This window comes from Lygodium microphyllum, chromosome 15 (assembly GCF_053477565.2).
Source record: "Lygodium microphyllum isolate KBCC chromosome 15, Lygodium_microphyllum_v1.1.10, whole genome shotgun sequence".
In the NCBI taxonomy this organism is placed as follows: Eukaryota; Viridiplantae; Streptophyta; class Polypodiopsida; order Schizaeales; family Lygodiaceae; genus Lygodium; species Lygodium microphyllum.
The window spans coordinates 127,234,776-127,240,840 of NC_141149.1; the positions used below are offsets into that span (position 1 = coordinate 127,234,776).

General features: G+C 41.2%; 1 long non-coding RNA gene across 2 annotated transcripts; it reads right to left on the reverse strand.

The window, feature by feature from the left end:
* Positions 1 to 567: 567 nt before the first annotated feature.
* On the reverse strand, positions 568 to 5,480 carry LOC148025038 (uncharacterized). 2 transcript variants are annotated; one of them, XR_015693399.1, is made up of 4 exons: positions 4,635 to 5,480; positions 4,106 to 4,228; positions 2,493 to 3,483; positions 568 to 2,414 (listed from the first exon to the last, which is right to left on the reverse strand). It is a non-coding gene; the product is annotated as an uncharacterized LOC148025038 (long non-coding RNA). The 2 variants fall into 2 exon arrangements; XR_015693398.1 differs by having other exon boundaries at positions 569 to 1,758; positions 1,837 to 3,483.
* Between the last annotated feature and the right edge of the window lie 585 nt (positions 5,481 to 6,065).

The following is a 6,065-nucleotide window of genomic DNA, read 5'->3' on the forward strand; positions in this document are numbered from 1 at the left end:
TTACAAATATCTTTTTGGGATAACAATTAGCATTATTTTTAAGAGCCCTTGTCTATAATAATATACCAACAACGAGTCATTGGGTTACTTGTTGAGATTTAAAGGTGCCAATGTCAACAACATATGCCAAGGCATGCATTTATCAAGAGAGTTTGCATGAGTTTGGGTTGGGCAACACATGCTAGTGAGTTAGAGGCATTCCTTAATGCTTGCTCTTATCTATCCTATGCCATGCTCAATCATCATTGATGGGATCATGTGAGTACTTCTAATAAGACATCCCAAACTAATCTAATAGAATGAGGCTTGAATGACTTCTTGTTATTGATTTGAAGTATTGGGTAGATAGGAATATTAAAGGATATATAATATCTAATTGGACACTAGATGTTGGAAACGGGTCTATTAGAGATGTAGACTCTATTAGATATGCAAATAATTCCACATGAGTCTTGGTAGCTAATATTATCATTGATGAGACAAAACAATTTTTATTTAAAGAATCTTGAATGTCACCAAGATCTCTTTAAGTCTTCGAATTTTGATGAGACATCGAAAATCTCTATAAAACTTGCGTTTGGAATTATGATGATCGACAAAGTTTACTCACTCTACTAACAAAGATAATTGATGTGGTGCACGCACCAAAAATCACCAAGAGTTGAGTCATCGAAGGGAGGGGAAAGGGGATAAGATTTTATAACAAATTGGTGATGCTATCAATATGATCATGCGACTTATCTTTTTCTAGAATTCTTCAAAAAAGAAATAGAGAAATAAATATTGATAAACTCAAAATTAAAAAACAAAAGTCCTCATCCTACCGTTGAAACACTAACCTTAATATATTTTCCCTCTATTACATTTTGGAACTCCTACCTTCTCTAAAGTACTTATCTTCTTTTCCCTTTTTTCCATTCTACAACATAGCAGGCCGTACTCTGTGGACTAAGCGGAGGTGCACAGACTTACATGCTAGAGAAAGAAAAAACACTTATGAGTCAAAGAAGCAATAGTACTCAGCTAGTCGAGCTTTGTGGAGTTTTACGCTATTGTACCACATCATCGCAGCTTAGTAATATTCAGCAATCTCCAAGGGCGCAAGTACTCAAAAGTACATCTCTTGATTGAAGTATCTGAATAGCACCTATCATCATCTCCTGTAATATAATATTAACCATAGTTCATCCTAAGAAGTGTTAATATTTCTAATCTGCTGGACTCTCATCGACTCATTGGTGCATTTAAATTTTTTCCCCCACGGCATGATAAGGTGTGAAATAGAGACATCATAGATTTTAGTATCAGTCACACCATCACTAAGCTCCAGTCCATGTACAATTTTGCAATGTACTATAAGCTTTTTAATATGTTTTTTTAACATAGTATGGATGTGTAATCAATATATTATAATGACAATTTTTTCAATGCACTATGGTCATCAATTGGCTTATAACAAGGTGTACATGGAATGAATCACACCCTTGCTTTTTGGCAATGTCTAGAATAAACTATTGCTATAGGGCTCTGATTTGTTGGCCATGGCACCAAATCATGCATCTATGATAGCTTGATCAACTGCCATTGTTGCTATTGAAGGTGCTGTCCTACGCCAATTCAATAGCAATAGCAAGCAGAAAGATCATCTAACGGTGCTTTATGCGAGTAGCAAATGCATGAGCTCATCATCTAAAGTGCCACCACATTTAATTTCATTGCCCTGACCATATTCATCACCACCATGGAACCTCAGTCCCCCTGACCATATTCATCAGCAAACTCAGGATAAACCATTGACATGGCATGGACTAACCATGGAAGATAGATATTACTTGCCTTGCTGCATCAAGGGCTACCAGGTCTGATGGATCTGCGAAGTAGCAAAATGGAAAATCAGTGTCATGATGGTCCACCCCTTCCTTTTTCCTGCATGCATCCTTGTATTGTGCAGTAGTACCACTTTGACTTCCTCCGGGTATCAACAGTAGCAACAGCAGCGAAAACATGGTCAGTACCTTATACATTAATGGCAAAGGCCCATAACATGACAATCATGGGCATTATGCAAGTAGCAAATAATTTCATTGATCTGACTATATAATGCCATACCTTCCAAAGAGTAAGAAAAAGGAGGTGGTGTAGTAGTAGAAGATACCTGTGCACTAGACGTCTGCACTAGATGGGAACCTGCAAGCTTACAAATCTCCTTACCCCACAAAGCGACAATGTCTGCAGCATTGGATTAGAATGACAGTCCTACACCCATTTAGTAGCAATAGCAAGCAAAAAGATCATCTAAAGGTGCATTATGCGAGCAGCAAATGCAAGAGCTCATCATCTGAAGTGCCACCACATTTATTTTCATTGGCCTGACCATATTCATCACCACTAGGGAACCTCAGTCCCCTAGGACCCTGCAGTGATAAGCAAACTTAGGATAAACCATTGACATCACATGGCACAAACCGTGAAAAGAGATAGCTATTACTTGCCTAGCTGCATCAAGAGCTACCAGGTCTGATGGATCTGCGAAGTGGCAGAATGGAAAATTAGTGTCCTGGTGGTTTTCCACCCCTTCCTTTTTCCTGCATGCATCCTTGTACTGTGCAGCAGTACCGCTTTGACATCGTGCGGTATCAGCAGTAGCAACAGCAGCAAAAAGTTGGTCAATACCTTATACATTAATGGCAAAGGCCCATGACAGTCATGGGCATTATGCAAGATGGACATGACAGTGATATAATATAGACATGTAATCCATTGCTATCTCCATGACCAGTCGAGCCCATTGCATCTGATACTTCAAAAGAATAATTGGTCAGATTGCTAAAGATTAGAAGTTTGCAATTGTATACAACGATCATCAGAGCAGAAATAGCTTTGAGTCCTGTCATTCTGTGGCCTTTCCCCCATTACATCGGAGGACCTGCTGTAATTGAAAACGCTTCACACATGAGCATATCAATTGGGAATTTAAAGGCTACTTTAGCTCCAATGGTCTGCAAACCCCTCCTTATCCATTAACAGCAAGCAAGGGCAGTAGAGTGAGCAATAGTCTCATCTTCATTGCTTCAGCAGTTTCAAGACTACTACCGGTGGCATCATTGTTTTGCGGAGACAACTACCGGTGGCATCATTGTTTTGCATAGCCAGTTGTCTCCCCTTGATACTCCAGGGCTTCACAGTCTGTAGTCTTCAAAATAGCTTCCTTCTCAAACCTGGAGCTCGAGGTGTCTGAGTGCCAATTACAGTCTAGAGAAGAGGGTACTGCTTCATCGGGATTTGGAGAGGCTTATTCACAGGAGAAAAAGGCTTCAACCAGGACTTGGATCAGGTCTCGGTAACATGAAACCCGCCCTATTTTAGATGTTCCTGGAGCTGCTTCTCCCATGCCTCCATTTCGTGCTCAGTGAGGAGTATAAAATTTCTGAGCTCTTGTTCCAAGACCTTAACTTAATCCTCCAATGCCAGATTTTGGATTCCCTGCATTGCAACATGATCATAAAGAGGCTTAACAGTAAGAAGGCCAGAAATACTACCCTTGATAAAAAACATGTACTTGCAGATTGGTTGGGGAAGAGTAGGTTGGTGATCCCCGAAGGAATCTACCATGGCGACCCAGAACTTTTGAACTTGCTCCTAATAAAGCTTGCAAGTTCAAAACCCAAGTTCAATCATCTACTACCATTCCCAGCCTTATATTCAGAATGCATCACTGAGCTCAGTAAAGAGCTCCGAAAGCTTCTTTGACATTTTGCTTTCTTACACTCTACTAATAACACCTCCAGCCTTATATTCACAATGCATCACTGAGATAGGCTCCAAGATTTAGCAAGCTGTAAATGAGGTGCCTAACCTGTAACATTATGTAACAAGGTCACACCCAATGATACCAAAGACATGGCAGGGACCTACACAAAACCTAGCTAGACATAGAATCCATTATAAATTCAGAACCTGTGGGCTGGTGCCCTTATTTCTTGAAGCTCGCCACCATAGCCAGTAGTATATGACCATGCAACCTATAATTAACACTTATGGCTCTTCAAGAAGTTTAAAAGGCCCTGGAGAATCGAATCAAAGCCAACAGGGGATGAGTTCTTACCAAGAGCCAACAGCCTTTAATGTATCGGATGCTTGTGAAGATTTCTGAGAGGCAGCAGCTCCTCCGAATATCTATTCCTCTGGGATGGAATGAGTCCTTTAGCAGACCTCAGCTGCATCACACCTATCATAATGCCGCAAGGAAAGAGCCCTTAATAGATGAAGTGGAGGCATGGAGTAAGAAGCTTAAAAAACTAGCAAAATGATGATGTTAGAGATAAATCAGGACAAGAATTATGAGAGTGCTGCAACTTCAACTTCTCACAGTGGGTAAAATACCAACCCAGTGGAATTCTTCTGATAATGCAGGCTGTGAATTTAATGTGCCTGAGGTCAAGAGGAGAAAGAACAAAAGAATTACTGTTTCATGCATCAAAGCCCTAAGTTGTTCTTATTCTTGTTTCTTGTACCCTTCAGAAGTAAGAAAAGATACGAAAACATCTCAGGCCTATCAGTCATTCTTTTAAGTTAAACCCCAAAACAAAAAACTCAAGCTGGTGGATACAATTATGCAAGCAATTGGGCCTTACCTGCTGCATGGTGAGACTCGATTGCCCTGACCATATTCAGCAATCTGGTCAGGCCAATCGAGTCGGGGAAGCAACTGAATGGACATGCAGCACTGTGGTCCTAGATGGTGACTAAAGGCCACTCAAATTCAGGAATGGAAGTATGGGTACCAATGTATCCTCAGCATCAACTTCGGCTTGCAGGTACAGGGAGATATTAGGCCACCAATTATCCATGGAGCACGGAAGTGATCTTTTGCCCTGCCTTCGCCATGCCACCATGTTCTTCAAAGCTACTGAGTGATAGCAGGCGGCTCAAGATGCATGGGTATACATCTCCTGGGCAGCAGCACAAAGCGGTCAAGCCTCGCCTGCACCAATCGCGAGCGTTGCGTATAGGCTTGTGCACAGGGCCCATTCCGCAAGGAGGCATTTTCAAGAATCTCACAGTCACCTCATTATTGAGGAACGACGGCCTTTGCAGGCCACTGCTTGTGCATCAGGACTGCCCTACTTCGACCAAAGCTCATTCCATGAGCACCAAGGCTATCATAGGTGTGATCTCTCTGCAGCATACGTACTGTTGTGTGGCATATTAGATCTGTGCCATCATTCAATGGATCGGAGCTGTAGTCGAAGTAGAAGCCATTTGCGTGATGCCTGCATCCCAATTGGCAGGACAATGATCCGTCCCAGTCTACTGGCAGCACACTGATAGTGTGCATGTGAAGAGATCATGAGTTTTTTTTCATGTGAAGAGATCATTGGGAAGTTTTGCATTTCTAAGTGTAAAGCCCCATGTCGGTTGCCTATAATTGACAATGGCTATATCAAAGCCTAAAGCTAGTTCAATTTTCAAAGGTTGTTGGAACCAACAATGCAAATCACCGGTGCTACTAGAATTGAAGCCTTAGAGGCTTGATATTAGGCTTCCCTCCTCCCATAAGCAAATTTTTAAACCATTAGATTATGTACTATACACATGTTATGATGGCTACTTTTAACCTATTTTTCAGCACCATTTCCTAACAACTATTTTTTACCACATGTGATCGGGGCTACTATTTATATGTCAATCATTTTTCGACAAGCCCAGTTTACATAGAAGGTTGGGTTTATTTTTTAGACCACATTTTCTTTTTTTAAAAGCACATTCATGAATTTTTGTATGCATATGATGTAGTTTGGGTCATTGATCCCAACTCGTATTGAGGGTCTTAAAAGGCCCAAAAAGAGATAGCCCCCAAGGTACTAAGAGCCCGGTTAGCTAATTGGGGGAGGCGAATCCTATTCCCCCTATTAGCTCTCGGTCATGCCAGTAATAGTAGGGTTAGTGGGGGCTGCTTCCCCTTGCATTTCCTCCACTAAACCCCTAAAAATTATGGGTGGTAGTGTAGCACTAACAACACTAACCAAGTGGTTTCATTTCCCTCTTGGATGTCAAAATATGGC